At 40.2% G+C, this 24559-nt stretch overlaps 1 long non-coding RNA gene across 1 annotated transcript in view; it reads right to left on the bottom strand.

Annotated features, from left to right (window-relative positions):
* LOC139077803 (uncharacterized) overlaps nt 1-24125 on the bottom strand; it is a 49629-nt gene extending 25504 nt beyond the window's left edge. The window contains exons 1-2 of the long non-coding RNA XR_011530318.1: nt 23716-24125; nt 21618-21784 (exon numbers count right to left, since the gene is read on the bottom strand). This is a non-coding gene — a long non-coding RNA (uncharacterized lncRNA). The remainder of the gene's footprint in view (nt 1-21617; nt 21785-23715) is intronic.
* Between the last annotated feature and the right edge of the window lie 434 nt (nt 24126-24559).

Below are 24559 nucleotides of genomic sequence, written 5' to 3'. Positions count from 1 at the left end.
CTTCAACCTAAAGATCAAGCATTTAAATATTCAGGAAAATTCTCTGTTCTTTTCTCAAATATTCTCTTTCATCCATTATCTCTGGACCAGGGGCCGATAGACTACAGCCCATGGGCCGAATCTGCCACTGCCTGTTTTTGCAAATAAAGTTTTATTGGCACACAGCCATGCCCATTGGTTTATGTATTTGTCTATGGCTGCATTTGCACTACAACTGCAAAGTTGAATCGTTCTGACAGAAATTATATGACCTAAAAGATTTACTATTTGTTTCCTTACAGAAAAAAATTTGCCAGTCTCTGTTCTAGACTTTTATTCTGGAACTTCTATTAAACATAAGTGGACTTCTTATCCTACCCCTTATGTCTATTCATCTTTAGTTCTATTTTCTATCATTTTAGCAGTAAAATATATAGAGAAATCTGTGCTGCATTCGAGTAATTTTTTTAAGTTCAGCATTTTTCTGTTATATTTTGTGTAGCATTTCCATGTATGTGCATCAGGAGTCAGGGCTGATTAGCTCAGTCTGCCATGTTTTCAGAACCAGCAATATGCCTGTCCCTTTAACACAACATCCTAACAAAAACACCATGGCAGCCATTAATAAGTGATCTAATCATCTGGTGTGTTAGTTAAGTTCTCCAGAGAAACACAACCAATAGGAGATTTATTTATTTATTCGTCCACCAATTTAAATGTTATTCTCATCTGAAAACACTCTCACAGAGTGATCTAGAATAATGTTTGACCAAATATCTGGGCACCTTGGTCCAACCAAGTTGACACATAAACTTAACCATCACAAATCCATCCCTTGTGAACTCAGCATCCGTATTCACCTTCTTAAATCATGCTTAACCTCCAAATAAAAATAATAATAAGGTGATCCTTATGCCTAACATGGCACAACTGCATAGAACTGAAAATGCACTAACACTTTTCCCAGAAAAGGATGCAAAGTCCTTGGTGATGTGTATTCTTCTCCTTGATATCCTGTAACGGAAATACTATAATGTAAAGTTAATAATATTTAAATACTATGATATAAGATCAGTACATCTTATGCTACATGATAAGGAGATAAGAGAGGGAAGACAACAAAGATATTTGCTATACACGCACATACACAGACACAAACCTACTCATAACAAAAGAAGGAAGAAATATTCACAACAGTTAACACTCCTTGTTTCTGTAACCGGTCACGTGGTGGTAGCTGGCATTTATAACTATTGTCTTCCACTACCTATTCAGTATTCCCTTTGTTCCCAGCAAGCACCTCATCTGGTCATGGTTCTTTCCCTAGTAGACTAACCCAAACCTTCATTCCTGAATGGTCTGGGCTATTAGAAGTCCTGCCTGGATTGGGTTATTTTAATCACGGGGCATGGTAATACTAAGACACGTCCTAAAGGATCTTCTGTATTCCAGATACTCTTCCTTACCTTTATTATGGAGTAGCAGTCCACTTTCTCCCTGGTGGTCAACATCAACCACCCTAGCCAGCACAGTAACTCTTTTTTCCTGTTGATTTAGAGGCATAAGGAGCCCTGAGTGACCGGGCAGCAGTCTTTGCTTCCAGTTCAATGGAATCATTATTGTGTCTCCTGGTGGAACTATTTCCCCTGTTGGAACTAAGACCTCCAGGCCAGCAGAGCATAAGGTCACAGGGAGAGGAAGCAAAAATTTTGCCAGTCGGCCACCAGGGGTAATAGTGAGGGGTGCCAGTTCCATTTCCACCCCTGATTCCTGGATCCATGAATCCTGGCTAAAGGAGAAAAAGAACCATATATTGTACACTGATTCAGAGCATATACAGCCTCCTGGAGAACATTGCCCCAGCCCCACAAGATATTGCCTTCTAGTTGGCACTGTAACTGAGTCTTCAAAAGGCCATTTCATTGTTCTATCAAGCCAGTTGCTTCAGGATGGCAGGAACGTGGTAAGGCCAGTGAATTCCATGAGTATGGGCCCATTGCCACACTTCCTTTGCTGTGAAGTGATTTCCTTGACCAGAAGCAAGGCTGTGCAGACTACCATGACAGTGGATATGGCATTCTGTAAGTCCACGGATAGAAGTTTAGGCAGAAGCACTGCATGCAAGGAAGACAAATCTGAATCAAGACTAAGTGTCTTTTCCTTCCTGGCCCACAATGTACTAAGTCAATTCTCCTTTCTAAGACTGTATATAATCAGAAACAAGCTGATTGACGTGTTGCAGTTACCAGAAATAAACTCGAACTGAGGAAAGCCCATGAAAGAATTAACAGTATTTAAAAACCAGGAAAAATGTAATAAATCTTTGTATAACACCACTGAACCCATAAAAAGTGTTGAAGCATTCATCTTCCAGAAATCAACCTGAGCTACAGAAGTGACTGAGTAAAACCTCTACAAATATAGACTCATTCTCCCTTGTACTAAACACTTCGATCTTCTAAAAGGAAACACCAGTGACCCACATTTTAAACTAAAACACATGCTGCTTTTAGGAAAAAAGTAAAGTCAATTAAAGCAGCTAATTAAAACACCATTTAAGCAATTACAATGGGTAACGGGATCATAAACTCGTTAGCAAAGTAGAAGCTTGTCACTGAAACTTCTATATGATCTTATAAACTAGAATTAGACTGGCCAGGCTTCATAGACATCAGATATCTGAAGTCACAAAACTCCATTAAGTCCTCAAATTTCAGTGTCCTAGTTTTTCCTGAGAAGCACCAGAACAAAAAAGACAAAGCTATGGTAAGAAAAATATACCATGACCTAAGGTAAGGGTTGGTCTGAAGTTTTAGGCCTAAAAGCTTAGTGTTGGTTCTATACAGAAAAGCCAACTAGGTCAGTACCTACTAAGTACTTATATACATTAGTGGTTTGCTGGTTACTCTGATGAAGGACAAAAAAAGCACATTAACTAGTATGAGACATGTCAACCTATTTGAAAAGAAAAGATTTACATATGACAATTAAGGCCCAAGACAGTGTGTTTTACAGATAGGCATCACTTAATGATGGGGATACATTTTGAGAAACGTGTCATTAGGCGATTTCATCATATTGTGAACATCGTAGAGTGCACTTACACAAACCTAGATGGTATAGCCTACTGCACTCCTAGGCTATGTGGTCTAGCCTATTGCTCCTAGGCTACAGACCTGCACAACATGTTACCGTATTGAAAACCTTAGGCAATGCAACACAGTGGTAAGTATTTGTGTGTCTAAACATACCCAAACATAGAAAAGGTACGGTAAAAATACAATATAAAAGATAAAAAATGGTGCCCCTCTGTGGGGCACTTACCAGGAATGGAGCTCGCAGGACTGCAAGCTGCTCTGGGTGAGTGGTGAGTGAATGTGAAGCCCTAGGACATTACCACACACTACTGTAGGCTTTATAAACACTGTACACTTAGGCTGCACTAAATTTATTAAAAAATATTTTTCTTTCTTCAATAATAAATTAAGCTTAGTTTACTGAAGCTTTTTAACTTAATAAACATTTTAGTTTTTTTTTAACTTTTTGACTCCTGTAATAACAGTTAGCTTAAAACACAAATACACTGTAGAGACATACAAAAATACTTTCTTTCTTTATGCCCTTATTCCATAAACTTTTTTCTATTTTTAAAATTTTTAATTTTTTTTACATTTTAAACTTTTTTGTTCAAAACGAAGACACAAACACACACAGTAGCTTAGGCCTACACAGTGTCAGGATCATCAATATCATTGTCTTCCAGCTCCACAACTTGCCCTGCTGGAAGGTCTTCAGGGTCAATAATGCACGTGGAACTGTCATCTCCCATGATCACAATGCCTTCTTTTATAATACCTTCTGCAGGACCTGCCTGAGGCTCCTCTTGGGGAGGTGTCACTCTTTTATGAAATATGTTCACGGTGGTTTGCTCGGGATTTTTCCTTTTTTTGGTTATAGATTTGCTTATAGGCAGACAATGCCCTATGAACATTCCTTTCTACTAAAGAAAACCTTTCGATGTTGGAGTCCATGTTTTCAAACTTTTTAAGGAGCTTGTTGAGATCTACAAAAGCTTCTGCTACACCCTTCACTGTGAATTTTCTTGGGGGTTCTTTTTCCTTCAGTTTCCTTTTCTCTTGCCTCTTCTTCAGCTATGCATTTCTCTTCCAGTTCCAACAACTCCTCATTAGTTAATTCCTCAAGAACCACCTCTAGGAGCTCCTCAATGCCATCCTCATCCACACCCACATTAAAGCTGTTTGCCGTCTCAGCCACACCCTTGTTGATTTTTGCCACCTCTTCATCCTTGACAAATCCTTCTAAGTCATGGACAAACCTCTTGAGTGTCTTCGTCCAGATGTCATTTATACACTTCTTGGTGACATCACCCCAAGGCCAAGCAAGATTCTTGATGCAGTCATAGATGTTGTCATCCTTCCAGAATTGCATCAGTGTCTCTCAGTGTCTTCCTTAGTTGCAGCAATAGCCTGGGTCCTGCTCAATTGGTAGGCCTTAAAAGCTGCTATTCTTGATCCGTTTGTTATATCAAAGAGGTGACGTTTGGAGAGAGAAACACTGCTTTGATATTGGGATGAAGATTGCCAATTAAAGAAGGATGTCTGGGAGCATTATCAACAATAAGCAAAATCTTGAAAAGTATGTTATTCTCCAAACAGTACTTCTCCATTTTTCTGGCATAGCAATTCAGGAGGGCAACTTGGAAGAGGAGCTGGGCCATTCATGACTTCTTACTGCTCCTATAGTACCCTGGCAGTGTGTGCTTATTGCTATGCTTGAAGGCTATGGGGTTCTCACTGTGCCAGATCACAAAGAGTTTCACTTGTGGCCCGCAACATTGTCCTCAAGCAAGACTGTTATCTTGTCCTTAAGCCTTGAAACCTAGCATTGACTTGGCTTCCTTATAGATGAAAGTCCTTTCAGACATCCATTTCCAGAATAGAAAGTTTTCATCCATTAATATTTGCTCTGGCAAGTTATTTTCCTCCACAATCAGCTTATCTAGATTTCCAAAAATTCTTCAGCTGCTTTCACATCAGCACTCACAAACTCACCACTCACTTTTGCATTATGGAATTAATAACAATTCTTAAATCACTTAAATCACCCAGAGCTAGCAGTAAATTCAATGTCGTTGTCGGGTTCAGCTTTTTCTTTCAACATTGCAAACAAACTTTTTGCTTTGGCCATGATCACCGTGTGTTCAGAAGCATAACTTCTTGCGTTGGGTCTTCAATCCAGGTCATCAGAACTGTCTGCATTTCTGATATAGGCGCTTCTCGAATTTTTGTTAGTGTCATTGCCTTCAATGAAGCAGATCATTTAACAGCTCCCATCGCTTTGTTCTTGTTCTTCAAGATCATAGCTATGGTGGAATGGGATATACCTGACTGGTGAGCAATAACCATCACTAATTTTCCAACTTCATAGTCCTTAATCACTTTTAATTTCATTTCCAGGTCAATCACTTGACATGGTCTCTTACTGGCAACATTAGCAGTAGATTTTGTACACTTAGCGGCCATGAGAAACAACAACATGAGATTAAATCAAGCACAAGAGAAAATGATGCAATCCAAAGAGACGGTAAACATGAAATGTATGAGGCTGCTGCCAGCATAACCTCGTAGTAGCTTTTTTTTTAAGTAGTAACAGTAGACTTTTTTAATAAGTAGAAAGAGTACGTTGTAAAATAATGATAGAAAGTATAGTATAGTAAATACATAAACCAGTAACATAGTCGTTTATCATCATTACCAAGTATTACGTACTGTACAGAATTGTGTGTGCTCTACTGTTATGTGACTGGTAGTGCAGTAGGTTTGTCGACACCAGCAGCACCACAAACATGGGAGTAATGTTGTGCTACGATGTTATGATGACTACAGCCAGGTGATAGAAATTTTTCAGCTCCACTATAATCTTGTAAGACCACTGTGATATAAGTGGTCTGTCGTTGACCAAAATGTCATTATGAGAGCATGCCTGTACAGGGCTAAATCACGCAGTGCCGACTGTTAAGGAGTAAGTGCCTTCGGCACGACAGAGCACCAATTAGATGGGCGAGGCAGTGGCTGCAGCAGATATGGGGGACTGTGAGATGCTGACCAACAGTGCTCCTCACTCTTAATAGCTGTCGACACCAGGGATGAACTCATTTCCAGAAATACTATGTATTACTTGTTCTAATTTGAATAAAATATTTAAAAATTTAAACTACCCAGTCTTTTGTGTTGGCTGCAGTAAGAACTTCCAAGGAGGGCTAGCACTCCTGTGCTGTGCTGCTTCAATTATAAATCCATGCTCCTTGGGGCTCTTATTCTTTCTCTGGCTGTAAGTACATATCTTTAAGGCTTGGACCAGGCACCTCTGAGCAGGTGGTTTAAAGTGTGAAAGGTGGGATGGCAAACAGCCTCTTCCCATATCTTGGTGCCCCCTCCTTGCCACTGCTTCTTCTCCCTAATTCTGGACTCCAGACATCCCTGTGCCTAGACATTTTAGCTGGACGTGATCCTTTCTGCCTTTTCTGTTCTCTGAATGCTACTTGCTCGATTGCAGAGGTTGGCTTCCTGCTTCCAATTCTGTCTATTTCCCTTGATGGTCTTCATGGTCTCCCTGACCTGTGACACCAACAGATCTCTCATACTGGTGGAACTCTGAGTCCTAAACACCACTGATATCTGAATCCACTATGCCCTGGATTATTTCACCACGATGAACTGGTACAGGAAGATAATCCTTTAAGTGACTGTCCTCAGGGGCAGTGTTGGCATTCTGCTCTGCTCATCCTCTAAATGTTGCTAATTCCTCAGGGTCCTGTCCTCAGCCAACTTCTTTTTCCACCCGCCTCCCTCCCCACTCTCTCCCTGGACAATCTCATTCACCCCTATGGCTTCCACCTCTATCTTTTCTCTGGTGAATCCCCAGTCCCTCCTCCAGGTTTCAGAGTATGGGCTGACCAGGGATCTACGTTGCAAGGCACAGAGACTAACTCAAGCAGAAATGTAAATTATCAAAGAGATACTATGTGGCTCCCAGAACTCCTGGGAAAACTGAGGAAAAAGGCTGGGAAAGTGGTTTGGAAGAAAGGAAGGTCAAAGCTAAGACATGACGTTAGTCCGGGGGTGCCCTGCTGCCCCAAGCACTGGGCGCTGCAGCGTGCACTACCAGCGTTGTTCCTTGGGAAATGGGTGTGGTTGCCACCCCCAGAACGAGGTCTCCACTGTCCTCACTTCTCTGAGTCACTCATCCCTAATTCAGAATCTTGGCTAGGTGTATCTGATGGGTAAACCTAGACCATGGGTACATATCCTAGGTGTCAGGAGGCTGGGAAAGCAAAAATCAGGCCTTTTAAGATTTTATATTGGGACATGAGCTGTCTCATCAGGGCTAGTCCAGTGCAGCATTTGCCACCTACACAAATCAGGAGACATGGGAATAGAGATAAATAAGGAAGAAGGGGAAAGAATGGAAGGTAAAGGAAAGGAAACGCAAACAAATACCTCCCACGGAGACATTTCTCCAGTTGTCCACTGTACAACTTCATTAGATCGCCAGCAAACATGGCAATTCTGGGTGTCCAAAAGGGCCGTCTCCATCATTTACCCCACATTACACCTCCCACTGTCTTTCCTTTCTTGGCATCTGATGGAATTCGTTCATCTAGCCACTCAAGTCCCTAAACTCAGAGTTAATCCCCTCGCTTCTTAAAGCCACTGGTCATCGCATCCTAAGAATTAGGCATCATAAATGTTTCTTTAATACACCTTCTTTTCTGAAAGCCTACTGTGTTTACAACACACCCAAAATTCACCGATTCTTGCCTGCGTCACACAGGTGCTCCCTAACTATTCTCCCAGCCCCTAGCATCACTCCATGGCTCCTGTCACAGTTACCATTCCATTTGTTATGGGATTATTTGACTGTCTGTCCCGCTTCATCCTCTAGTTAACTTTCTCCTGCTCAGTTAATGCATTTCTTCAGTGATTTAAAAGTAGAACAGAAAGAGAACCCTCTCTAAACAAAGGGAATTAAGTTGTATCATCACAACTCAGATGACCACTGTCGGCCTTTCCTCACTCCGGGATCAGGAGTGCTATGGGGTCACAGGGCTCCCCTGTAAATCGGACTCCTAGGAAAGAGTAAACTGAAGGAAAGACGAGAGGCCAAGTACATCAAATTTCTCATCAGGTCATCCTGACATCTCTCTGCCTTGACTATGGCATGGTGCTTATTCTCATTCCTGAGCTGCGGGTACAGTAACAGCCTCCCAGATGGTGCCCTGGGGGTCACACCTCCTAGTATATATCCTCTTATGTTTCCAGCCCATTTAACCTGGACCTGTGCCTCATTTTAACTAATAGACTTTGGCAGAAATGACCTATGTTAGACTTGGGACAAAGTTTCGAGAAGACTTGGCAGCTTCCACTTTTGTGTTTTTGGGAATCCTGAGCTGCCATATTAGAAGCTGTGCCTACCCTGCTGAAGAAACCACACAGAGACCTCAAGGGAGAGGCAATACAGAAAGGGAGAGGCCTTGAGATTACCTGGGGAAAGAACGAGCACCCAGCTGTCCCAGTGTCCCAGCTGGACCCAATCTTCCAGCTGTCTCTACCAAGGTGTCAGTCATATGACAGAGCCAACTTGGATGTTCTAGTTCAATCAAGCGCCTAGAGGACCGCAGCCCCAGCTGACATTGTGCAGAGCAACTATCCTGATGAGCCCAGTCAACCCACTGGTCATGAGGGTAATAAAATGATTTTTGCTTAAGGTCACTCTTTTGAAGTGCTTTCTTACAAAGCAATAGATAATGGAAATAGGGGCCATTGATTATGTGTGTGGTCTTATTTAATTATTCATTTAACTGAATTCCACTTCCAGGCACTTAGTGTGTTTTTCTCTGGGCTAATGTTAGCTGTTCAATGCAGAACCCCTTTAGTTCAAAATCAGCGCAGGGCTTTGATTTTTTAAAAGATGGAATTTTTTCATGGCCCTTATCAATATTTAAAGCCCAGAAAAGAATGCACATAACAAAACCACAAGCTTCAGGCTATAAGTTGAATTGGCTGGATTCCTGCTACTCTTTTCTCCCTCAGACTTAGCAAAGCACAGTTACCTTGGCCCATGAAGACAGTTGTTTAAGACTCTGAAATAGACGGATCTGAAATTCCCTTGGTAAGAAATAAAGATAATGAAAGGCAGAACAAGAATGAAGTTTTAATTTGGAGAAATTTTTGAAATAAGAGAAGAAATAAAAGAAATCTGCTAAATCAACTATTATTCGTCATGTTGAAAGACACTATCATTTGACCCACTGGCAGCAGAGAATGAACCCTGTATTATGTTGATGCTGTATTTCCCCCTTACATAGAATAGAGTTGTCACTGGGAGGCAACCGTCTGGCCAAGGACTCTATTTCCCAGCACCCTCTGCACCCAGATGCGGCTGTGTGACTAGTTCCTGCCAATGGAATGTCAGCAGGAATGATGTGTGTTGCTCTGAGCCAGAGCTTTTCAGAAGTTATTATGCCTTTTCCATGTCCTCTTTCCCCTTGTACCAGCTGGATCTAAATGACTTCAAGGCCCTAGAGGGTGGCAGAACTCTCAGAAGGAAGAGACCTGGATGTCTGAGTCATGGCAAGGAGGAGAGTCATTTGCCAACGAGAAACACCCACTGTGAAATGTTATATGGGAGAAATAAATTTCCGATGTGTTTGAGCTTTTAAAAACTTGAGGTTTATTTGTTACAGCAGCTAGCATTTCTCTAATAAATACACTGTTTATTCACTTGAAAATTCATTAATTGTTTTCATAGATGAGATCACTACTAGTTTTGAAATTGTGGAGGGGTTAATCCATTTTTCTTAGCCTCTGTAGTTACATCTGTAAAATGGGGCTAATGTTATGTACCTCCTAGGATGATTGTCATACTAAATGAGATGTTACAGTATCTTGTTTATTGAGCATTACCATGTACCACACTCTGCACCAAGCACTTTACAAGCCTTATCTTACTGAATCCTCCCAAGAACCCTATGAAGTAAGTTCTATTCATATTCACATTTCACAAATGAGAAAAAGGAAGCTTAGAGAGGTTAAGTTCTTGTCTGATGGCAACAAAGCTAGTAATGGCAGAGCCAGGATTTCAACCAAGGCAGCCTGACTTTGGAGGCCACAAGCCTAAGCACTGGGCTGTTCTGATGAGGACTAGCACAGAGCCTGACACCTAATAAAAACACAATAAACTTGAATTGTATTTTCCTTCCACTCCAAGGAAAGAAGCAATACAAAACATAAGTAGAAATGTATGCATTTTTGACCAAGTGAATAAAACACACAAACACGCAAACTTACACAACCTTACTTTCATTCATACTCATATTCAGCGTGGTATGTTTCAACTAGAAGTAAACTAGAATTTACTTGTGTTCATTGCCAGCACTGTTACACAGTGTATATAGGTCCTCTCAGCTGAGAATGTTATTGTTTTGTACTTATGGCCAAAATGCAGCTGCACGATCAAAAGGAACAGCAAGAACACTGAAGAAATGAATCCAAAAATGACGAATGCGTTTTAAAGTTGCTTGTGAAAGATTCATGTTATCGACTTGCTGGAGGAGAACTGACAGAAAACCTCGTTCAGGATGGACATTTCTGCAGGAAGTGCAGGAAGTGCAGGAACACTGGGTCTCTAAAGTCTTTCTTATTTCACTTAATATACCACATAGTTCTTGAAGCAAACTAGTTTAAAGCATCTAGTCTGAGGTATATCTTAGAAATAGACTGACCTTTATAGTTTTGGTCATGTGGTGTTTTATATACCTGAAGTACTTTAAAAAAAATTACAAACCATAATAGGAGTGCTAGTGCTTTCTCTAAAATCACATCAGCTATTATTAAATTGTCTACAGAACCAAGCTCGGAGTGTTTTTTCAAAAAGGTGCAGCGATTTTCCTCATTCTAATTGCCATACCAAGAGTAATTTGTCTTCTGGGCTTTGGAGCTGCTGAACCGCTTTCTTCTTTTGCCTGAAGTTTCATCAAGGCAATATGCTTAATCAATGTTTGCTGATGTTTATGGTCTAATGCTTACTGACAGCAGGTGCAAAAAAAACCAAATCTCCATCTGCATAAAAATCTTCCTGAAATTCCCTGGCATGCTGTTTTGCTGTAATTTTAGTAGACAGGTGATTTTTCATGGCGCCTTCATGAGTTGCCTTCCCCCATCACTGGCTCCATTTCCCTACCTGCTGTTCCCAGAAGCTGTGCTCTTGTTTGCACCACCGTGTGGCAGCCCCTCTCAGGCTATCTACTTGGCTTGTTGATGAACTTCCCTTCGTGCTTGGTTTCCACCTGCTGGTCCAGGAAGTGGGCTCTATCCTGGAGCAATTTAGAAGTTGTTGCTGATCCATCAATTAAACCAAGCAAGAGGTAGGCTATGGGAGTGTATTTTTTGGATAACTGCAGAGACCCTAAAATGACTTCATTGACCCAAAGGATCTATTTCCAATGGTACACAATGGAAGGGAATTTAACAGAGGGAAGTCATTAACCCTAATGATAGTCACTTGGCTAATTACCCACCAAAGCCCTGGAAACGTGAATCTAACTACAGCCTCCTCATCGTCATTATTTATTTACTGAAGCGAGGGAGATGGCTCACCTTTCTGCTCCCCATTAGGGAAGGGTAGTTTGTAAGCTGAAGACAGTATAGAAGGCTCCAGATGGGCATTTTTTCACTTTGGTTTCTTCATTTCGGTTGACCTTAGATTCTTTTAGGCAAAGGGATTAATTTATCATCTACTTCTGCTGAGGAGGAAAAAAAGGGGGAGGGCTTGGCCTCCTGGGGAGACTCTTATTGACCCCTCTGGGTCTATTCCCCATGTCTATCCCTGTCCCACCAATATTCAGGATTGGGCTGAAAATCACGTGACCTCCAATGTAGACGTGAAACTTTAAAGCATTATATAAGGTGGAGGCATTGTTTTACTAAAATTGTAGTAGCACCACACATGGGCAGCCTGCTTCTTTGAATCTCAGGCAACTATAACAAAGGCAGAAGAACCAACCACGACGTGAAATGGCTGTTTAGTTTGCTTGTTCTTAAGATGTGGAAAACACACAACTACCCCAAACAGAGGCACACCAAAGATTCCCTGAGGATATGATACACATTTAAAAATGTAAGCTACTTGTGAATACACCACTGCTTCTTTGCTAATGCGGCTCTCCCGCCCCTAACACAGACATGATTTCTAAAACACTACATGGAGGTCTTACAAATCAGCTTAAAAAATAAGAAAAAAAGAGAAAAGGGGATGTGGGGTGGAAATCAAGCCCCTTAGGGAGGTTCAAAAGCTGGACATAAAACAACAAGCAAGAGAGAATTAAACAAAGCCTTGTGAGAGAAATCTCAAAACGAGATGCATTGAAACCAATGGAAATGCAAGATCAATTGTGTCAGCAAATCAAAGACAAGACCTAGCCTTGTGAAGAGCGTTAACTGTCATCAGGGGAGATGCATCCTACTTCCTAGAGTGGAATAGATGCTTTGCTTCTCTACGGTGATCAGGCTGGTTTTCCTGTAAAGATAAGCAAACCGAGCAAAGTGAATATATTTCACTATAGATCAGAGTTAGGAACAGAGGAAAAAGTATATTAGCTTTGTAGAAGATCTTCTGGAGAGCTTAGGAACAAACATACCTCATTTTATTGCACTTCACAGATACCGTGTTTTTTACTAATTGAAGGTTTGTGGCACCCCTGCGTCCGACAAGTCTATCGGCGCCATTTTTCCAACAGCATTTGCTCACTTCATGTCTCTGTATCACATTTTGGTGACTCTCATATTTCAGACTTCTTCATGTTATTATATTTGTTATGGTGATCTGGTGATCAGTGATCTTTGATGTTACCATTGTAACTGTTTTGGGACAACAAGAATGGTGCCCATATAAGATGGCGTAATGTCATGCATATTCTGACTGCTCCACCCACCACCTGTTCCGCTGACTCTCTCCCTCTCCTTGAGCCTCCCAATTCCCTGAGACCCAACAACATTGAAATTAGGCCAATTAATAACCCTATAATGGCCTGTAAGTGTTGAAGTGAAAGGAAGAGTTGCATGTCTCTCATTTTAAATCAAAAGCTAGGAATGATGAAGCTTTGTGAGGAAGACATGTCAAAAGCCAAGATAGGCCAAAAGCTAGGCCTCTTGTGCCAAACACCAAATTGTGAATGCAAAGGAAAAGTTCTTGAAGGAAATTAAAAGTGCTACTCCAGTGAACATACTAATGATAAGAAACCAAAACAGCCTTATTGCTGATATGGAGAAAGTTTTAGTGGTCTTGGTAGAACATCAAACCAGCCACAACTTTCCCTTAAATCAAAGCCAAATCCAGAGCAAGCTCTCTTCAATTCTGTGAAGGCTGAGGGAGGTGAGGAAGCTGCAGAAGAAAAATTTGAAGCTAACAGAGATTGATTCATAAGGCTAAAGGAAAGAAGCTGGTGCCGTAACATAAAAGTGCAAGTGAAGCAGTGAGTGCTGATGGAGAAGCTGCAGCAAGTTGTTCAGAAGATCTAGCTAAGGTAATTCATGAAGATGGCTACACTAAACAACAGATTTTCAATGTAGAAAAAACCGCCTTAGATTGGAAGAAGATGCCATCTAGGACTTTCATAGCTAGAGAGGAGAAGTCAATGCGTGGCTTCAAAGCTTCAAAGGACAGGCTGACTCTCTTGTTAGGGGCTAATGCAGCTGGTGACTTTAAGTTGAAGCCAATGCTTATTTAACACTCCAAAAATCCTATAGGGCCCTTAAGAATTATGCAAAGTCTATTCTGTCTGTGCTCTAATAAATGGAACAACAAAGCTGGATGACAGTACATCTGCTTATAACTTGGTTAACTGAATATTTTAAACCCACTGTTGAGACCTGCTGCTGACAAAGAAAGATTCCTTTCAAAATACTACTGCTCATTGACAGTGCACCTGGTCACCCAAGAGATCTGATGGAGATGTACAATGAGATTAGTGTTGTTTTCATGCCTGCTAACACAACCTCCATTTTAAAGCCCATGGATCAAGGAGTAATTCGACTTTCAAGTATTACTCTTTAAGAGATACATTTCGTAAGGCTGTAGCTGCCATGGATAGTGATTCCTCTGATGGATCTGGGCAAAGTAAATTGGAAATCTCCTGGAAAGGATTCACCATTCTAGATGCCATTAAGAACAATCATGATTCATGGCAAGAGGCCAAAATATCAACATCAACAGGAGTTTGGAAGAAGTTGATTCCAACTCTCATTAATGACTTTGAGAGGTTCAAGACTTCAGTGGAGAAAGTAACTACAGATGTGGTGGAACAGCAAGAGAACTAGAATTAGAAGTGGGGCCTGAAGAAATAACTGAATTGCTGCAGTCTCATGGTGAAACTTTAATGGATGAGGAATTCCTTCTTATAAATGAGCAAACAAAGTGGTTTTTCGAGATGGAATCTACTCCTGGTGAAGATGCTGTGAAGATTATTGAAATGACAATAAAGGATTTAGAATTTTACATACATTTAATTGATAAAGCAGTGGCAGGGTTTGAAAGAATTGACTCCAATTTTGAAAGAAGTTCTACTGTGTGTAAAATGCTATCAAACAACATCAGATGCTACAGAGAAATTGATTGTAGAAGGAAGAGTCAATCAATGTGGCAAACTTCACTGTTGCCTTATTTTAAGAAATTGCCACAGCCACCTCAACCTTCAGCAACCATTACCCTGATCAGTCAGCAGCCATCAACATCAAGGCAAGACCCTCCACCAGCAAAAAATTACAACTTGCTGAAAGCTCAGATGATGGTTAGAATTTTTTAACAATGAAGTATTTTTTAATTAAGTTACGTACATTTTTTTTAGACCTATTGCTATTACACACTTAATAGACTACAGAATAGTGTAAACATAACTTTTATATGAACTGGGAAACCAAAAAAATCCTGTCATGCTTTATTGTTGTGGTCTGGAACCAAACCCACAGTATCTCCAAGGAATGCCTGCACTAGATATTTTAGAGGTTAGAGTTCATCATCCCTGTTAGAAGAGGTGTTCTACTGAAACAGGGTCTATATTCCATTGGCGGGTGTTTTGTAGGAAAGTTTCCTCTGGCTGTGCTTCAATGTGCTTCAACCCTTGCTGCTTGTCTGGCAGATAAGCAAAAAATCTGTTCCTCAATTTTAGTTTAGTAGACTTAAATAATTATATTATTGGCTGAGAATCAGGACCATGGAGTGATGGTAAGGGTTATGGTAGAAAGACTTGGCAGAAGCAACTGCACAGATTTGTCCAGACTCTATTTAGAGACCTGCATGAGATGGAGGGCGATAGACTGCCAGTACCCTGTCTAGCTGCCAGGTGTCTACATTCATCTCAGGACTGGATTATTTAAAACAATGCTCAAAATGAACCATACTGTTCTTTCCGTGTAAGTGATATGCATACCTAGAAAGGTAAAAAAGTTACCAAGTAAAACCATAAAATTGAAGTCAGTGTTCTTTATCAACATAAGACAAGGGCCCATATTCCTGATGACCTGCAGTCAATAGTAAAATAATCCTCAATTCCTAAAAAGGAGAATGGTGTGAACAGAGCTAAAGCATCATGAACGAGTGTGATTAAGAAGATAATTCAAAATGCAATTGAATTGTCATATAGTGGTTATCAACAAGTAGCGCAGAGGAAAACGGGACAGTTTAGCTCTTGATTGAATATTTGTGTAAGCTCTGTAATGATTGTCCTTGGGCAGTAATTATTATCATCATGGAGCAACGGAGAAGACTGAGCCACAGAGGAGTAAGATCAGCCAATTTGCTCTATGGAGTGGGCAGGTGTGTCTTGGATGATAATCCAGTTTCTAATCTGCTGGTTACCTCATTGTAACACAGTGCCTCACTACTGCTAAATAAATGTTAGGAAAACATTCTTTTTTTTCAGAGATAGTCCCATAAGTCCATTAATAGGTTGATGTAGAATGATCTCCATGAGATGGCATCTCATTCTGTATAGTCTCTCCACTTTGCTTGTGCTTCTTACTGCATAGTTGTTCAGATAATCACACTTCTTACATGAAGACTGGCTTCTACGAGGCAGAAGTGGAAGGTGTCAGGCCAGCTCACAGCTTTCCTGGAATCGACACAGCATCACTTCTGTGATGTCCTATTAGTCAAAGGTGACACAGGGCCCACTCAAAGTCAAGGGAGCAGAGAAAGAAAGGGTATCACTCAACATGGGAGGGGCAAGGCCATATTGCCAAAAGCATGTGGGAACACAGGTATTGCTGTGACCATCTTTGGAAAACACAATCTCCCTCAGGTTATACATTACATACAATTCTATGTTTCTTCACTGTTTTTGTTTGTTTTTAGTGCTTACCCAGAGATGGAAACAACTATAGAGACTGAGCATGGCTTAGAAATTAATACTTCTATCTCTTACCTTCCAATGCAGAGAACTTAAACCCTTTAAATCCCTTCATTCTCACATATATACTATTGTTGTCATATATTTTAATTCTATATTTAGTTTAAATCACACTAGAAATTATTATCCCTGTTTGATACAGTCAGCATTCATTTATATTTTGCCACACATTTACTCTTTGCTTGCTTTTCATTCCTTCCTATATTTTTAAGCTCCTAACTGGGATCATTTGCATTGGTTGTCCTTTAGTGTTTCCTACAATGTGTGTCTTCCAGTAACAAACTCTCTCTCTCTTTTTTTGTATGAAATTGTCTATATTTCACTTTCATTCTTAAAGGATATTTTTTCTTGGTATTGGATTCGATTTTGCAGGTAGTTTCTTTGAAGACATCAGTCTATTGTGTTTTAACTTTCATTGTTTCTGGAAAGAAGTGTGATGTCAACCTAATTGTTGCTTCTTTAAAGATCATATGACTCTGTGGCTGCTTTTTTTTTTTTTTTGGTGAGGAAGATGGGCTCTGAGTTAACATCTGGTCCCCATCTTCATGATTTTTTTTCTCCCCAAAGCCCCAGTACATAGTTGTATATCCTAGTTGTAAGTCGTTTTACTTCTTCTATGTAGAATGCTGCCACAGCATGGCTTGATGAGCGGTGTGTAGGTCAGCTTCCAGGATCTGAACCCACGAACCCTGGGCCATGGAAGCAGAGCATGTGAACTTAATCACTCAGCCATGGGGCCAGCCCCCTGCTTTTAAGATTTTTATTTTTGTTTTTTGTTTGTTTGCTTGCTTTCAGTAGTTTTATCATGATGTACCTTGTTGTGATTTTCTATTGAATTATTCTGCTTAACATTTGTAGAACTTCTCGAAAAGGAGGCTTAATAATTTTTATTATTTCATATTTTTTTGAAAAATTCTCAGCCATTATTTCTTTAAATAGTGCTATTGCCATTTTATTTCTCTCTTATACTTCTGGTACTTTCATTAAATGTATGTTAGACTTTTTTCACTAAACCTGTATGTCTCTTACACTCTTTTCTAGTTTTATCCTTCCTTCTTTGTTTTTGTGTTTCATTTGGGATTAACAGTAGGGATATGCTCTGAGAAATGTGTCATTAGGCAATTTTGCCATTGTATGAACTAGAGTGTACTTACACAAACCTAGATGGCATAGCCTAATACACACCTGAGTTATATGGTACTAATCTTATGGAACCACCATCATATATGTGGTCTGTTGTTGACTGAAATGTCATTGTGCAGTGCATGATGGTATTTTCTTCTTCCAGTTCATGAATTCTTTCTTCAACTGTTTCTAATGGGCAATTAAACATGCAATGAGTTCATCATTTCAATTATTACATTTTTTCAGTTCTAGAATTTACATTTTGTCCTTTTAAGATATAGAGTCCAGGGGCCAGCTCCATAGCATAATGGTTAAGTTCAGTGCACTCTGCTTTAGTGGCCTAGGTTTGGTTCCCGGGCACAGACCTACACCGCTCATTGGTGGCCATGCTGTGGTGGCAACACACATACAAAATAGAGGGAGATTGGCATGGATGTTAGTTCAGAGTGAATCTTCCTCAAGCAAAAAGAGGAAGATTGGTAACAGGTGTTAGCTCAGGCCGAAATTTCCTCAGCAAAGAAAATAATAATAATAAAATAAAATATAAAGTCCAGATTCCACTAGTCTACTTATAATGTTTATTGTTTCTCTTGGTTTCAAATTACATTGTTTTATTTGTTCATGTGCCTGATTTTTTTTTTAATCATTTACTGGTCATTACCTTTTTAAAAAATGTAGAAATAATTTGAAGCATAAGAGGATTTACATTTATTTTTGGCAAACAACAAGGGACAAGTCTATCCCAGATCACCTTAATATTAATACAGGTATTGGGATTATTTAAAGCTAGCCTTCAGCCCAAGTGGGGGCCGGACTATTCTAGCCCATCTTTATTCCTAAAGTTTAGCCCTTAGAGATGATAACCAAAATCATAGGAGTTCATCAGGGCTCCTCCTTGGTGGGTCCTGGACTCTAATCTTTATTTCCTTGGTGAGGCTGACAAAATCTATGTTTCACTCTCAGTCTCTCAGATGACTCTTTTAATTACTAGACGCTCCTAGGGGCAAAGCATATTTAAATGCTGAGCTTAACTCTCTGGTCTTTCCTTTTTCTCCTGTATCTTTGCCCCACAATTCTTCACTGTCTTGTTAGTTCCCCTATGTGCTCAATGCTCCTTCAAAAGAGGGTTGTTCTGTATTACCCAGTCCACCATTAACCAAAGCAGGGCTCTATTCTCATGGTATTAATTTAATATTTATAAAATAAACTGAATTTGATTTTCACTAGAACTGGAATTCAGAAAAAAATGCTAAGAATAATAAAATATATGCTAGTTTCAAGTTATGTTTTAAATATTATAGAATGTGTTTCTTAATTTTCCACAAAATTCAAGATAACCCAAAACTGTTAAATAATAAATAGACTCACCTATTTTAAGCTCCTGTACCATTGTCATTCACCCATGTATAATCTGACTTACATGACAAAATAAGCCTGTTTTTCAAAATGAAATTTTATGCTCGAAGATAGAAGTAGAAAATCAGTTTCCCAATCCAGAAAAGGTAAATTCAGCACTACAAATGGAAAGGACAATGGTTGATAACTATTCATGATATTCACATTTCAAGCGAATAGCAAGATCAGAAGAACACAGTTTCTCTCTATATAATTTAAAAATAATTAACGAGCAATGCCTGACTATGAGACAGTATGCTAAGTTCTACAGGGAACACGAAAATGAATGAGTCATAAGCTTTCCTTCAGACAAAGTTTTTTTAGAAATTTGCAATTATCTATTATCCAAAGCAGATTCCTACCTGATATCAAGAGACGCATTACAGAGCCATAATGCAAGAAGACAAGACAAAAGCGTGGTGATTGTCAGAAACAGGCAGATGCCTCAATAAAATGAAAAGAAAGCCCATTAAAAGACTCACGAGCACCTGAAAAAGTGGTCTCTAAGGAGGTGACATCCAAATCAATGTAGAAAGAAGGGGTTAGTTAATAAATCATGCTGGGACAAAAGGCTTTCCATCTGAAAAAATAAAATTGATCTTTCACATCAAGTGGAATAAAAACCTAAGTGTAAAAGGTAAAATTATAAAGTTAACTGGAGGAGAATATCCTTGTGACCTTGAATAAGAATTTCTTAAACAAGACTCAAAAAAGCACGAATCATAAAAGGAAAAAATGATGAGTTTGACTGCATCAATATTAAAGGTTTCTGAATAACAAAAGGGACCAAAGGGAACCAACCAAGTTAACAGATGAGGAACCCTCTGGGAAAAGATATTTATAGCATCTAAAATAGGCAAAGGATACACAATTGGCACAGCAAACACAAATAATTCCTCATTCAGTTCTCTACTCAAATATTACCACCTCGGAGAGGACTCTGACTTTCCATCCAAAATGCTCCTCCTTCCTTACTATTTATCCCCTTAACTTACTTTATTTTTCTTCATAATACCTATCAAAACCCAATATTATATGATTATTTGTTCATTGTTCTTTTCCCCAATAAATTCTAAGCTCTATGAGGTCAGGACTTTTTGTCTGTTTTGTTCACTTTACTGTCTTAGCACCTAGAATGGTGCCTGACAGATAGTGGAGGCGCTGGAAAAATTTGTCAAGTGAATGAGTGAATAAGCAAACTCCTACCAATGGGCACAAAAAAGAGTGGAATCCCACAGGAAAGTATCAAAGGAGATGAGTAGGCAGTTACCAGAAGTGGGGATCCTTATCGCCAATAATATTTGAAGACTCAGCTAATCTCACATCAGAAGAATGTAAGCGAGAAAAGTATGAGATAGTGTATGTCCATCAGATTGGCAAAAATTCACAAGTCAGAAAACAAAAAGGCAGCAGGGAAGTCGAAACCCCCAAGCCCTGCTGGTGGGAGTGTAAATTGGTGCAGCCATTGCGGAGAGCTGTCTGAAAGTATTCAATGAAATTAAGCGCGTGTATATCCTGCAACTCCATGATCCCATTCCTGGATGTGTGCCCAGAATAACTCTTACACTGATCCAAAAGGGAAGTGTATGCAGATAGCCATGGAAGCATCATGTATGGTAGCAGAGAGTAGGAAGCTCTCTACACGTCCTTTACCAGAGAACTTGAGCACTACAGTGCATTACATGCATACACTGGAATATTATGCAACAGTCACATGCAACAAACTAAATGTACATATAGCAACATGGAAAAAGCTGTTATTTCCTTTTTCTCATTAAAATAAAGTAGAATATTTTAAGCTCAACAATTATCTAAAAGCAGGTAGACAAAAATCAGATAAAATAAATGGCTCTCTGTTGATTACATATTTCCTCTGTGTCTGTGGCTCTTGGTAGGAAAAAGATCTCTCAACTCTAATAAAGGCTTTCTCCCCTTAGCAGTTTTGGTATCCTAAAATCCACCTCGTCTAACCAGTTTGCTTATATTCTGATTTTAGTTTCAGAGGGCAGATTTCATTTGCAGTCTCTGGTCAGTTTTAGATTCCGTTTAATATCTACCTTGGGGAATTACAAGATATCCAGTGTGGTTCCTGGGTCTTAATTTGCATCATAGCTTTAAGATGGTATGAAGTTTACTAGATGAGGGCTTCTTTAACTGGAAATCTTTTTAAAATGTAGATCAGATTCAGTAGGTCTGGGAAGGACCTGAGGCTCTGCATTTCTGACAAGCTGTCAGGTGTGGCCAGCACTGCAGATCTTTAGAACGCACTTTGGGGAGCAAGGCTCACCTGGAACACCTTGTGGAAGGGGTTATTCTTACAGCTTCTGAGAGCTCACCCCGGGTCCAAAGCAATCCCTGTATATGCACATTTAGCAAAAGATTGCTGAGGGGGCATCTCGGGATACTGTGCTGTGTGGTATTTCAAGGGCTTGCCACCCTAATGCCGCCCCAGAGAAGGGTGAACATGTTCCTCCAAAGAGCTCAGTGCAGTGGTGTATGGGGCTGGCTTATATCTGAGCTGGCTGCATGCATCTCATCCCAATGCCGTGTTTAGTGACAGTGTTGGTGGCTCGAAATCAGCCTTGGTGGTAGTATTTATACCATGGAAATTGGCAAATGCCACATCAGGGCTTACCTCCCACCCCCTGAAGGAGCCGGTTTACCAGCACACCACTTGGACCATCGTGTTGAGCAGGGAGACTAGCGATGACTCAGGGGCAGGAAGACGAAGTTCCCATCATGGTTTCTGCTTGGTTGGCATAGGGGTCCAGTTACAGAGGAATCACATGGTAGGTGGTCCACCTAGAAGGATATGACAGAGAAAAAGAGAGCGTTACATGGGAAAATAGGAAATAGGACTTTAAAAGTAAAGTTCCTTTTCCCTACATCCATGTTCCTCACTCCAGTCGCGTATAAGTCAACATTAAAAGAACATCATGCTGCAATGAGGGGTCTGCAGCAGAAGCTGATGAACTCTTAAAAATAAATATATCATTTTAAATATTCATAGAAATCAAAGGCAGGGAAGGAAAAAATAGAGAAAATATATGATTTAGAACGGGAATACTTCCATTAAAGAATTAGTAAGTCTTTACTGTTAGCTAGGAGCACCGAGGAATCAGTGCAGTGACTGGGGTGCTGGGCTCCTGTGGACCACTACATCAGCTTATTTAATGGCTTTAGACACATTCTGTACATTTTTTTGGCCATAGCTTCCTAACTTGTAAAATAAGAGTAAAAATAGCTTTTGCCCACCTCACCTCCTCACCAGTGCCATAGCATGTTGGGATAATAAATTAGGTTGAAAAAGAAATTAGTGAATATCTGTGAATGACTTGGATTTAGACAGAAAGGCCTATGTGTAGGCTTTTGTTATCTGTGGTTAGAGATTTATGTCTTCTTGGGGTGGATTCAATTCCTATAAAACTCAATTAGAAACTCTAGAAAGTGTACGAAAGAAGCAAATGCTATGGAAAACCTCAATGAACCAGCACAGGAAAGAGCAGAGAGACTGGTTGACTTCCCTCCCTCTGACCACATGTTCTCTTCATTGGTACAGTCCTATAACCTATGGAGAAAAAAGTGCTAGGTTATAGCCACGACCCGTGTAATGTCTGTTCTGTGGCCAGCCCAGGGCACTCATTGCTTCTTGTAGACTTTCATTAAATTAACACTTGAAAACATAGTTTATGAGGTTCAATTTTGAGCTGTCTTTTCAAGAAACCGGTCACATCACATATAGTTTCTATTCTGATTCAAAATTACAAATTGCAAAAGCCAGTTACAAAACATAGACAGTATAATCTTAAATTTACTAAAAACATAAGTGTCTTCAAAAATAGGGAGGCTATTTTCCAAGCTATTTCTATGATTATCTCAGGGCAGTGGGATTATGGATAATACTAATTTACATTTATGTATATTTTTTACATATCCTTAATTTTAAAAAATGACATATTATCAGAAAAGAATAACACACACACACATGCATTTTTGTTCGATTTTCCATGTTTAACGTTCCGTTTTCAACACCACCATAAGACCTCAGATTCATAAGACAACACCTTCAGAAAGGAGTTAAGGGATGTAATTTACTTGTCCTTCAGTGTTGCTGCAGAATTTCATGTCTGAAGTGCGTTTTGAAAGCATCTGCTAAATAAGACTTCTCACGGCTCTGCAAGAAGCAGACGGTGAATCAAAGTTTTAGGATAAGCTGATTTGTTGAGCCTGTTGAAAGTAAAGTTCTTCTATCTCCCTGTTCTGTACTTCATCTTCTGGTTCGTGCTGCAGCTTTCAGTCCTTAAAATCCTATAACTTGCGCAGACACGGCTCGCCAGCTGGAACCAGAGCTAAGGCAAGCTAAGTATTGACATCATCTGGCCAACCCCAGAGCCGAGGAAACGAACACGCCTGATCTATGTGTGTCCTGACTGGCTTTGAAACACCGTTCCACAGCTCACAAGATGTCGGTTGTACTTTTTCCATCTTGCATCGCCAAACCCACATACTACCCGCCAAAGGTTAGAGTGTTTTAAACAGTAAGGAAAGACAGGAAAAGCTGCCACCTCATACATACTCTGCACTGTCTGATTAGGAAGAGATCACGTATTTGGAGTTACATTTTGAATATTTTAACTCCAGAACTTCCATCCCAGACTGTGTGACTTCACCTGGTTGTAATTTACATTTTACCGCGAGAGTCAGCAGAGCGCTAACCCCTTTGGAGACATTACCTCATCAATCCTCCTCGTGGTCCTTGGGGAGAGATGGGGTCAGGCGTGAAGGCAAGAGGAAGCAGAAATCAATCTTTTCTCTTAGGAACGTGACTCAGAGGTGTGGGCCCCAGTTCACAAAAGAACATGCGTTCCTGATCCATCGTGGGGCTCATGCACCTGGGAGACCATCAGGAATAGCTCCTTCGTTTCAGGGCACTCCCTGTTTCTGATCCACACAGCGGACGCCTGGTGCCTTCTGGTGGGAATTCTGTTCTTTGGTTCTCATTCCCCACAATGTCTTTAATTCCCCAGCGTATCTCAAGTCCTTTTTGAATTCGGCTCAGACATATAAACTATCTTGTTTGGTCCCCTAAATGTCAACCTGTGGTGTCCAATTCCTTCGCCCAAATTGTAAACTTTATCACAGGGATGGTATTTTATGATTCCTGCCATTACTCATAGCATGAGGCACGCCCACCTCCACCCACCGCATTCCTGTCTAGCCCTTTACCCGGCATTCTTGTTCTGATCTGTGCTTACTGCTTAGAGTGTGTCTTCCTCCACCAGTCTGTAACTTCCTTAAGTGCAAGAACTTTCTCTGTTTTCTTCATTGTGGCTTCCCAAATGCCTAGAATAGGACCTGGCACATAAGAGGCTCTCAGCCAATAGTCATTGAAGGAAAGAAGCGATGTTTACAGGAGGAGCTCAGTAAAGGCGTGGACATATGTTTTTTTATTACTGATTGTTGGGGGCTGGTTCTCCAGTTACCCTGCTATGATACTTTTTTTTTTTCCTGCTATCAGAGTGACCAAGGAAAAGATCACAATGGATGACTTTGTGTTTACAGAGATGAGTCCATTTT

This window comes from Equus przewalskii, chromosome 20, assembly GCF_037783145.1.
Source record: "Equus przewalskii isolate Varuska chromosome 20, EquPr2, whole genome shotgun sequence".
NCBI classification, from domain to species: Eukaryota; Metazoa; Chordata; class Mammalia; order Perissodactyla; family Equidae; genus Equus; species Equus przewalskii.
This window is presented reverse-complemented; position numbering and strand designations above follow the sequence as displayed.